This window comes from Protopterus annectens, chromosome 6.part0, assembly GCF_019279795.1.
Source record: "Protopterus annectens isolate FY-2018-M chromosome 6.part0, PAN1.0, whole genome shotgun sequence".
NCBI classification, from domain to species: Eukaryota; Metazoa; Chordata; order Ceratodontiformes; family Protopteridae; genus Protopterus; species Protopterus annectens.
The window spans coordinates 221,966,440-221,978,939 of record NC_056737.1 but is presented as its reverse complement, the minus strand read 5'-3'; the positions used below and the strand labels follow the sequence as shown (position 1 = coordinate 221,978,939).

At 39.9% G+C, this 12,500-nt stretch overlaps 1 protein-coding gene across 1 annotated transcript in view; it reads left to right on the top strand.

Moving 5' to 3' along the window:
- Window positions 1-12,500, top strand: part of PCNX1 (pecanex 1) — a 3,150,868-nt gene that overhangs the window by 2,679,527 nt on the left and 458,841 nt on the right. The gene's annotated exons all lie outside the window — the stretch shown is intronic.

Below are 12,500 nucleotides of genomic sequence, written 5' to 3'. Positions count from 1 at the left end.
ACAATAAAAACGAGATGAGCACTTTCATGCACTAGCCGCTTCTTCAGATCTAGTTACAAAATAACAATAGAGTCTATTAAAACATGAACAAGCCAGTGACATCCCACATCCAAAAAAAAAAACTAAAATCAGTGAAAGAGACTCCATGCTTTCAAGGCCGGTTATAAAGGAACCAGTCCATTTAAACCAGGAGGTTTGTTGGCTGGGAGAGTTGATATCCATTTTAACTCTGCAACCTCCATATTGTTCACCAAGTCCCCACCTCTAATCATCATCATCATCATCATCTTCTTTCTGCTGTTCCCATTAGGGGTCACCACAGCGGATCATCTGTTTCCATTTCTTCCTGTCCTCTGCATCTTGCTCTTTCACACCAACCGCCTGCATGTCCTCTCTCACCATATCCATAAACCTTATCTTAGGCCTTCCTCTTTTCATCTTACCTGGCAGCTCCATCCTTGGCATCCTTTTCCCAATATACCCAGAATCCCTCCTCAGCACATGTCCAAACCAATGCAATCTCGCCTCTCTTGCTTTGTCTCCAAACTGTCCAACCTGAGCTGACCCTCTAATATACTGATTCATAATCCTGTCCATCCTAGTCACACCCAGTGCAAATCTTAACATCTTTAACTCTGCCACATCCAGCTCTGACTCCTGCCTTTTCGTCAATGCCACAGTCTCCATCCCATATAACATAGCTGATCTCACTACCCTCTTGTAGACTTTCCCTTTCACTCTTACTGGTACTCGTCTGTTACAAATCACTCCTGACACTACTCCACCCTGCCTGTACTCTCTCTTCCACACTCACCATTACTCTGAACTTGTTGATCCCAAGTACTTAAACTCATCCACCTTTACCAACTCAACTCCCTGCGTCCTCACCATTCCTCTACTCTCCCTCACATTTTACACATGTATTCTGTTTTAGCCCTGCTGACCTTCATTCCTCTCCTATCTAAAGCATATCTCCACCTCTCCAGGGTCTCCTCAACCTGGTCCCTACTCACTACATATCACAATGTCATCTGCAAACATCATAGTCCACGAGGCCTTTTGTCTGATCTCATTTATCAACCTGTCCATCACCACTGCAAATAAGAAAGGGCTCAGAGCTGATCCTTGATGTAACCCCACGTCCACCTTAAACGTATCTGTCACTCCCACCGCAGTCCTCACCGATGTCACACTATCCTCGTACATATCATGTACCACTCTTACATACTTCTCTGCCACTCCCGACCTCCTCATACAGTACCACAACTCCTCTTTAGGCACCCTGTCATATGCTTTCTCTAAGTCCACAAAGACACAATGCAACTCCTTCTGACCTTCTCTGTTATTTCTCCAACAACACTCTCAGAGCAAATATTGCATCTGTAGTGCTCTTTCCTGGCATGAAACCATGCAGCTGATCACTAATCATCACCTCCCTTCTTAACCTAGCTTCCACTACTCTTTCCCATAACTTCAAGCTGTGACTGATCAATTTTATCCATCTGTAGTTACTGCAGCTCTGCACATCACCCTTATTCTTAAAGATAGGTACCAAAACACTTTTTCTCCACTCCTCAGGCATCCTCTAACTTTCCAAAATTTCATTAAACAATCTGGTTAAAAATTCCACTGCCATTTCACCTAAGCACCTCCATGCTTCCACTGGTATGTCATCTGGGCCAACAGCCTTTCCATTCTTCATCCTCTTCATAGCTGTCCTTACTTCCTCCTTGCTAGTCTGTTCCACTTCCTGATTCACTATCCCCACATCATCCAATCCTCTCTCTCTCTCATTGTCTTCATTCATCATCCCTTCAAAGTACTCTTTCCATCTACTCAACACACTCTCCTCACTTGTGAGTAGGTTTCCCTCACTATCCTTTATCACCCTTACCTGCTGCACATCTTTCCCAGCTCTGTGTCTCTGTCTAGCCAATCGGTACAGGTCCTTTTCTCCCTCTTTAGTGTCCAATCTCTCACACAACTCTCCATATGCCTTATCCTTAGCCACCTCTCTCTTTGCCATGCGTCTCATCTCCTTATACTCATGTCTACTTTCTTCATCTCTTTGACAATCCCACTTTTTCTTCACCAGCCTCTTCCTCTGTATACTCTCCTGTACTTCCTCATTCCACCACCAGGTCTCCTTGTCCTCCTTCCTCTGTCCAGATGTCACACCGAGCACCTTTCTAACAGTCTCCCTTACTAGCTCTGCTGTAGTTACCCAGCTATTCGGAAACTCTTCACTGCCTCCCAGTGCCTGTCTTAACTCTTCCCTGAACTCCACCTCACAATCACCCTTTTTTAACTTCCACCATTTAATCCTTGGCACTGCTTTCACACTCCTCCTCCTCCTCCTCTTGATCACCAACGTCATCCTACAGACCACCATTCTATGCTGCTTAACTACACCTGTCACCACTTTACAGTCTCCAATCTCCTTCAGACTGGCCCTCCTACATTGGATATAATCCACCTGTGTGCATCTTCCTCCACTCTTGTATGTCACCCTATGCTCCTCCCTCTTCTTAAAGTACATATTCACCACAGCCATGTCCATAATTTTCACAAAATCCACAATCATCTGACCTTCTGCATTCCTCTCCTTAACACCATACCCTACCCATCACTTCCTCATCCCCTCTGTTCACTTCACCAACATGCCTATTGAGGTCCACTCCAATCACTAGTCTCTCACCCTTGGGTACACTCACCACCACTTCATCCAACTCACTCCAAAATTTTTCTTTCTCATCCATCGCACACCCAACTTGTGGAGCATATGCACTAACAACATTCAACATTACACCATCACTTTCAAGCTTCATAAACATCTCTCTATCAGACACTGTCTTCACCTCCAAAACACTCTTGGCATACTGTCCCTTTAGGATAACCCCTACCCCATTTCTTCTGCCATCCACACCATGATAGAATAATTTGAACCCGCCTCCTATACACCTGGCCTTACTTCCCTTCCATCTGGTCTCTTGCACGCATAATATATCAACCTTCCTTCTCTCCATCATATCAGCTAGCTCTCTCCCTATACCAGTCATACTGCCAACATTCAAAGTTCCTACCCTCTCTACTACACTCCTAATCTTCCTTCTCCTCTCTTCCTGCCTTCGGGCATGCCTTCCCCCTCCTCTTCTCCTTCAGCCAACAGTAGCCCAATTTCCGCCAGCACCCTATTGGCTAACAGTACTGGTGGCGGTCGTTGTTAACCCGGGCCTCGACCGATCCAGTATGAAAATATGAAATGTTCTCCGCATAAGTAATTTGGCAGAGGTTTTACGCCAAATGCCCTTCCTGACGCAACCCTCCCCATTTATCCGGGCTTGGGACCGGCACAAAGAAATGCACTGGCTTGTGCATCCCCCAGTGGCTGGGTTTAAGTCCCCACCTCTAATATTCCTAGGTAATAACTGCAAAACCATAAATTTAAGACAATGACCAGGGTATTCTGCAATGTGTTTCTCAAGACCATTTAAAAGGTTCCTATTACGTATATCGCTTAAATGCTTAAGGATTCTGTTCTTTAATAAACAGTTCATCTTCCTAACAGAGAAGTGGCTACATTTTTGACACATAGCAATATAAACTAAATTAGAGCTTTTGCAGTCTGCATAAAAGCTGATTTCAAATCTCTTGTCAGATGAAGGGTGTACAACACAGTTACGTGAAGAGATAGCAGAACAATGGCTTACATGTTCTGCATGAAAAAGTACCCTTCCTTTTGAAATTAGTCACTGTTTTTGTCCTGGGTCTCTTTACACAACTGCCTCTTCAATGACAAACCATTTTTGAAACAAAAATGAGGTGTAGTACCCACAATATCTCAAGTTTTATCTTCAGACATTGGCATCCCCCAATTCCTTCTAATGATATTATTCACCATACTAACATCACTGAAATAGGTTAGGGTCACCCTGGTTCTCATCCTATTATTGCTGTCATGTTACTACTGTTCAACTGATTCAAGTCTGTTGGAAAAATGTGGTCTCCCTCTACCAGTTTGCATCTGCAGTACTTTAGTGATGGGTTCTCTCACTTCATTCAAGTTATAAACTCTGTTAATAAAATCACTCTTTAAATCCACTGTTGCTGAGACAAAATTCTCCTCTGCTGTGTTGAGTCTTGTTATCCTCATAAACTGGCCATTTACTACATTATTATAAACATATCCGGGGTGCATGCTGTTTCTATGAAGGAGACTATTTCTCCAGCAGTCTTTCCTGTAAAGTTCCCATCATCATCTGTAATGAAACGGACATCTGAAAAATAATGTTTTTCAGTAAACCTAAGGAACGTGGTACTACTTTCTAAATAGGCAACAAAATCCTGCAATGCAGAAAGGGAATCATCCCACAGCAGAAAAATGTCATCCACAAATCTTCTGTAATATTTAATAAATATTTATTAATATTTATTAAAATAAAGTTTTAATAAAACTGATTATGGGCCAAAACAGTCTCATATTCCCATTTTGTCATGACCATGTTTGCATAACTATTCACACAGAAAGTGCCCATGGCTACACCAAGCATCTGTAGATAAAACTCATAACTGAAAATAAATGCATTATTTTCCAAGATCAGTTCCTTAAGAAACAAATGAAGTCTATTTGAGTCCCTGCATAATCACTATTCCTATGCAGAAAGCGTCTCACGGACTCTACCCCATTGTCATTGGGTATAATGGTGAACAGGGTACAGACATCAAAGGTGGCCATTTGGCAATTTTTTTTACATTCCCCAGCTCTTGCATACTGTCAAAGACGGTATATAGGAACTGTTGTATCTTTAAGTACCGAGGCAGTTTTCTACAAAACCGATCTAAGCTTCCTGTCTACATACTAAGACATATTTTCAGTCAGCCACCCCCATCCAGCTACAGTGGGTTTCATTGGAGTATTTACCATATTCATATGCATTTTGGGTAAGCCATGTTTAATAGGATACAAGACAACCAAAAAATCATACAGATCTTTAGTCAACAGGCCATTCATCAGTAGATCATATAGAGTAGCAGGTTTCTTGCTTATCAAGCCATCAATATCTGCTCTAGAAATGTGTGAATAAGTATCATTTTGTGTCAATAGTAAATCCATACTCTGGAGGTAATCATCTCTATCCATGATAACTATTGGTCTTTTCTTGTCTGCTGGATGTATTTGTATATCAGGATTGTTTTTAGCTTAGTTAATGCTGACTTCTCTTCATGACTCAAATTGTGAAACTTTTGTGCAAGTGGTGTGTTTAATTCTCCAGCTATTTCTCTTTCACATACTTTAACAAAAGCTTCAAATTAGTGGATAGAGCTGAGGAACAAAAGTACTCGGTTCCCTCAATGATGAAACAGTGTTCAAAGCTGGATATAGCGATCTGTCTGCGTCACTGGTATTCTGCATTCAGGGGTGCATGTCTGCCACAAGTGGGCCAGTCAGGGTAGGGAGGACTGAGTGGGAGGTCTGGTCAGTGGGGGGATGGGAGGGTTGTGTAACTCAGGTTTAGTTACAAACCAGATGTGTAGTGGAGGTTAGCTACCATAACAAGCAACTGTGTGAGCAATTGGCATTTATAGCAGCAGGACATATTGGGGGGATGCATGTGAAACTTAGAGTTGCCATATATTGTAGTCCTTTGTGCAGATGATTTTAAAGCAGATGATCTGATGTCTGTTTTCTTCCATTTCAAACTTATGGGTTGTTTGATCCAACCAGATCCGACCTCAGCACTGACTCTGAAGCTTCTTTGAATCTAGAGCTCTGACTCCTCCCCTCCCCATAATTCCCTGGACTCCATCTTAGCTACCCATATCTCATTTACTGCAGGAAGTCTCCGGACATGTGAAAGAGCTCTTCTCAGTGTGTGTTTCCTTTTTGGATCATAGCTGATCTCTTCCTAGCGAGAGTGTTTCCTCTGTCTGTCTCTCTGTCTCTCTCTATATATCTGTCTATTTTACTAAGAGATTAGTGTGCATAGCAGACAGTCGTAGTGTATTTATAGTTAGCAGTTTGTACAGTTGCTGTCTTTATGTCCATTTCTCTTTTTTCAGTCTTTTGGCTTAGGTCTAGTTTTCAAAAAAATTATAGTAATAATATTTATATACATACTATATTTTTCTTAGTATAGTTAGTAGGACATTGTGTACTTTTATAACTAGTTTTCCTTGTTGGTTAGTTCTTTGTGCAAAATTACTATGTTTGAATCATCTGGATTCAAAAATTATTTGGTGTATGGACATAACCTCCCACCTCAGCATCCACAGTCTCAAGTGTGTGCATTGCTTGAGTGCTGCCCATTTGGATGTGGACTGCCAGTCTTGTGCCTTCTTAAGTGCAAGTGCCCTTCAGGCTGGCATGGGCAAGTTGATTCTGAAATGGCTCCTTCTAGCACAGACAGGGGCTATGCTGTCAACCTCTTTTAAGAAACAAGGTAAACCTAAATCTAAAGGGCAACAGAAAGAAAAGGACAAGGAGCCAGATAAGGAAGAGGGAAGAAGGGAAAAGTAAAAGAGCAAATCTCCTACAAAAATTGCTAAAAAGGGCTCTCTGGAGCTACCATCTTTGCTCGGGCCTGACCCAAAATGTGTTCGCAGATCAGATCCGATGGCTACTTGGCTCCAGTCTCCATCCCCAAGAGACAGATACTCTTTGGGACCAGTGAGTCCCAGGCTGTGTTCCCCTATCCATCAGGAGAGGAGAGGAGGTACTCCAGTACACCAATGGTGGCATTGTTTACTCGTTTGTCTTGAAGTCTCATGGAGTAATATGTTGACAGGGTGTTGATGTTTTTGAGGGTGTGAATCCACCTTGACATTATCCGTCTCCTGGGAACGTACCAAGTACTAGCCATCATACCTGTCTACTTCCTGAATCTGTACTGGTCTGCCCTTCTGGTCCAGTGTTATTGACTCCAACTTGAACTGGAGCACCGTTGTTGGTATCTTGAGTTTTTAACAATTTCACTGTCTGCTTCCCTATCTTTTTCAACATGCATACCATCCGATTGAGAGGAGACTCGCAGCCGAAGTTTCGTTTCAGAGTGCCTTGGGAGCCTTTAAAAGGGTTTTGGCAGATTCCAAAAGATGTGGTTTCTCCAGCCAGCTGTTCAGCAAAAAGCAGTGCAAGCTCCAGACATTACTTCCAGTAACCTATAGAAAAGTACAAGACAAATGCATACAGACCTGATTAAAATAAACAATACACTGATGGAGTGTATGAACTCAAACAATAAAAGATTGGAAAAATGGAAGAAACTTTAAACATATTCAGATGAGGTAATAAAACTACAAATATCAGAGGATGCAGTGAAGAAAAGGCTGACAGAATGAGACTGCTCAAGAAGAAATGTTTTAAAAAGTAATTCAGTTAGAGGGCTGAGCACATAGGGAAAACCTCAGATTTTCTGCTGTACCAGAGACTTTATTCATTTTATGAAAGTACAAATACGCAACTGGACTGGTATTCCACAGCAGGAGTTGTTATTTGGAAGGGCACATTGTGTGCATTCTCCAAACCTGGCTACGAGAAAGCAACCTAGACCTTTAATAGTAAAGATGCAATCCTACCAGCAGAAGGAGTTGATTCTGACAAAACTGTGTCAGAAAGACAAAGTACTAAAAGTGGGAGACAGAGTGTTTGTGAAAAATGAATATTCATTGTATACCAAGCAGAAGTGGTGTAAATTTATTTCACTGTTCAGGGAGTGTCAAGAAGGAGGCATGAGATTCAAACTGCTGTACCCAGCTGTCTTCAAGATATTCTTCCTTGGAGGGACAAAATTATTTTTTGTTTAAGTACATCCTAAGGAGGAAATAAAAAAGTTTGTCCAACAAAAAGTGAGCTGTGAAAGGAAGGAAATTCTGCTTTTTGTTCTGGTAGTAAAGACCACAGGGAGACTGTACCAGTGAAATATTTTCCAATGTTTCAATGGAAAATGCTTGAGAAAAGGAAAAAAGTACAAAAGTTGACTAAAAGAATCAAGAGTACATTAGAAATGAACCAGAGACAGGATCTGAGAGATGGAGATGAACAGGAATAAAACTAGTAACTTGGAAATTGACAAACGTGGGATTACAAAGCAGTAATTGTTTGTGAACCATGACAAAACCAGAAAATCTGAAAATACTGGACTGTTTTGCACTTTAACTACTTCATGTCATTAATGTTCGGAAAAATACTTAGTGAGGAAGAAGAGGGAGAACGTAAACTAAATCATTTTTTTTTTTCTTAATGGTACTATTTTTATATTGCACAATTTTCTTTGTATGCAATAAAGTAAAGTTTTCTCAGTTAATTTGTTGTTAAGTGTAATGGGGATACTGAAGTAAACAGGTGCTCCTGTTTTCTTTCTCCCTTCTCGCTTTCTTCTTGTTCAGTTTTAAGAAATGTAGGCATTGCAGTGTAAAAAACAGTTTGTTTCTTTTGTCATGCTTTTTTAACCAGTGTGATTTTTCTCATTCTTGCATAGAAGAATGACTGGATTGAGGCCCTTAGCTTGATCTAGTAACATGTTTTAAGAGAAAGCAAGTAAATGAAATAGAATATTGAATATTATAAGGCTTTATTCGAGCAAATAAATGTATGCTTAGTAGCAATTTTGTATCTGGTCCTCATGTCTCCAGGAGACAATCTGATAAAGAGAAATAGCTAGAAGATAATGTTCTCTGAAAGCATTTAAGTGTTTACTCAGCTGACAGCTGTAAAGATGAGACAAAACCAGGCAGCACTTGGTTGAAGCTGAGGCTGTGCACCTTGCATCTTAGTGTGGATAACCTTTCTTTTGGGTTAAATCAAGTCTGTAAGTGTGGCTGTCAGTTTGGGACATTTGTTCTGTTAGGAGGGTAAAACTTCAATATTTGAAAATGTACATATCTTTGTGTGTTGCTAAGTTAATAGGTTTTAGGGGGTATTCGGGGAGTGGTTTTGTGTAAGGGCTTTCATTAAAACAAAAAGTTTTGTAAGATGTGACATATGCTCAAATGGATATAACAAGAAACTGTGTAAACCTGCAAAACAGTGTATATATCTAGCACAAAAGCTGGAACGAGACATTTAACAAAAGCTGTTGTGCATAAAAGTTGGGAATATAACTTATTCAGCAAAATACCTGGGACAAATGAAAAGAAGGGTTGTTGTGTCTTTCGGCTTTTCCCGGTTAGGGGTCGCCACAGCAGAACTCCGGTCCGCTAATGATTGGCAGTAGATTTTTACATGCCGAGTTGCCGGCCCTGACGCACAACCTTCAACAAACGTGCGCCCATTCACGCACGTCTCCACACACAAGACGCTCTAGCTGAGAATCGAACAGGACAACGTCTTACTGTGAAGCGACAGCGCTACCGCAGCACCTCCACCGCAGTCCACAAATGAAAAGAAGAGTACTTATATTAATTGCAAGAGGAGTTATAGTAGTAATAGAAGAAGATAAAGATAATAATGGTAGATTTGTAGTACTAAGGGGCTACTGGCAAGGGAGGAGGAGTACACTGGCATGTATTTATATTCCACCTAAAACTGCTGTAATGCAGCTTAAGAAAATTCTGGGATACATAATCAGCTTTCAGCAAAGAATATTACTTATAGATGGGCACTGGAATTTGATTTGCAAAAGTGAATATGTGTCTGGTTGACCCAGAAGGAAAAATGGAACTAAAGAGAGTAGATTTTTGAAGAAATTTATGAAAATATTTGGCATGGCAGATGTTAGTTCAGTACTAGGAGTTTGGAGTGAATTTACGTATTATTCCCCTAGATACAAAAACAATGCTAGGCCAGACGCGGTTTACAATTCACAGGAACATGTGAATTTAATTGAAGGTGTTAATACACACCCAATAATTATTTCAGGTCATGCAGCAATAATAGCTGAAATAAAAATGCATGGTAATGAAATAAAAATGAGACACTGGCACTTTCCCACCTATCCGTTGAAAAGGAGGAAATTAAGGAGTGAGTAGTGGAAATTATTCAGGAGCTATTAGATAAGATAGAAATTTCTTCTTAAAATATAGCTAGGGAGTTAGATAAAATTAAAATGGAATTTAAAAATAGGGTGGAAATAAAAGAAAGGGAAATATGCTTAAGAAGTAACCAGAATTATTTAGAGGAACTGACAGATATTCAAGTATTGTAGAATAGGGCGAATTTCAGAACAAGAAGAGAAGCAACTGCAGATGCATAAGTTTAGAAAGATTGCTGTTAAGCAACTGTTTTTGATAACTCTATATATTAAAACTTTTAGCACAACAACTCTGGCAACAGAAAGTCGAAAGGGCTGTCATCAAGTTTAGGGAGCCTATAACAAGGACGATAACGAGATCCTGCAGAAGTATTAGAAGTAGTTCAGAAGTTCTTTGAAAGTCTGTATAAAGCAGAGAAATAAGGAAATCAAGAAAAGGTACCAATGGAAATGTTTATGAAAGAATTAAATATGCCAAGGTTAGAGGTAGACAAGGCTCAATTACTAACAGTTAAGATAGGAGATTAGATAAAAATGGCGATGTATAATCAATCTACAGGAAAGGCCCCAGGAGTAGATGGTTTTCCTGTATGAGTTTGGAAGCTAGGAGGCGAAGAAAGGATAAAGATCTGGAAGGCTTTGTTTAACAGTATTTTAAGAGGAGAGGTACCAGCATCATGGAAGAAAGTGGTGGTAGCTGTAATACTTAGAGGGTAAAGATCCATTGGAACCAGCTTCATACGGGCCCATTTCAATATTAAAATATAATTAAGTGTTTGTCTATAATGACTAAAAGAAAGGCAAAGATGTTGCCAAAACTGATAGATATGGATCAATGTGATTTTGTGGAGGGGAAGCAAACATTCAGCAATATTAAGTGAGCATTGGTGATGCAAAGGGAAGCAGAAAGAAAATACCATTGTTTTTGGTAGGTCTTGATTGAGAGAAAGCATTTGAGGAAGTAAGCTGGGAGTTTATGAGCAGGGCAATGGAAGCATTTGCATTCCTGATAAAATTATAAGGTTGATTTAGGAGGATATATGTGGGATCGGAGACGAAAATTAAAGTGGGTAGGTTCCCCTCTGATAATTTCTGCTTAAGCAGGGGAACCAGGCAGGGGTGTCATCTTTCCCCTTTGTTACTTGCATTATATTTAGAATCATTGGCAAAGAAAATAAGGGACTCAGAAATTCAAGGCTCTAGATGATTATTGTTGAAGTGACACCCTGATACCCATGTGCAAAAATGGGTTGTAGATGAATTGCTAAGGTAGTCAAGAAAAGCTGGCTGTATTTGTGGATATTATTGTATACCTGATAAAAACAGAAAAAGACACTTCAGTGTTGTGGAACATTTTAAGATGGTTTCAAATCTTTTCAGGATGCAAAATTAATGAAGCTAAAACAAAGGCAATAGCTGTAAATTATGTACACACAAATTGGTTCAGCAATATCCATATTTATGGGGACATGATAAATTAAGTACTTAGGAGTACTGATCAAAAAGTATTCTAATGTGGCAGCTAAGGATATGTGGGAAGAGACTAAACCAAAGATAATACAAAAAATGAGAAATTGGAAGCTCTGTTTTAAGGATATCAAGATACAAGCAGTTAAACTGTTTTTAGTCCCTTTAGTTTTATACAGTGGTCAATCATGTTTTTATCAACCAGAGAAGAAGTTGTAGCTGGGAATGACTAAAGACCTGAAGGATTTTATCTGGGAGGGGAAGACTGCAAGAGTCAAGTCGGATAAGATGATTCTTCCAGTATAACAAAGCGGATTGGGATTACTTGATTTGAAAGGGGTATTTCAGAGCTACAAAGTTAAGAATGCTATACTTAGCAAAAGCAGAAACCTATAATTCAAACTGGAAAGGGATGATAATGAAACAGAGAGAAAGCTCAAAAAGCAAGGAGAGACTGGGATTTTGGATGCAGATTTTTAAGGAGAATAACAGTAACCATAGAGAATATTATATTCATGAAGTAGCAGAAAGTCTTCTAAGAAATAAGCCAACACGGGAATGAAGAAAGGAGATTCTGATGATTGGGATAACTTAGGGATACAGACAGTAGGCAAGAAGGGCTGGAATTTATTGAAGAAAACTGGCAAAAGAACCAAGGTACTTTGAGCAAATAATTACAGTGGGAAAGGTAATAGAATGGGAAGAAGCCAAGGATTTATTTGGACTGAAGGCTAAAGATTGCCTTCCCTATCAAGAGTTAATGTCAGAGTATAGGCAAAGGGAGAGAAATAGGGGGTCTTAGACAAAAGACCAGCACTGGTAGAATTTTTAGTAGAATCTAGAACAGAAGCTGCTGTTAAAAAAGGAATAATTAGTATAACATATAAAATACTGCATAGTAACTATAATCAGTTGGAGAAGGTTAGAAAGGATTGGGAAGAGAGAGTGGATAAGCAATTGACAAAGAAACAATGGAGGATATATGCATGTCTCCCAAATATGCAGCAAAGTCAAGAAGATGTAGGCTCTTTTCTTGGAAGTGTTTACATAATTATTTTTATACTC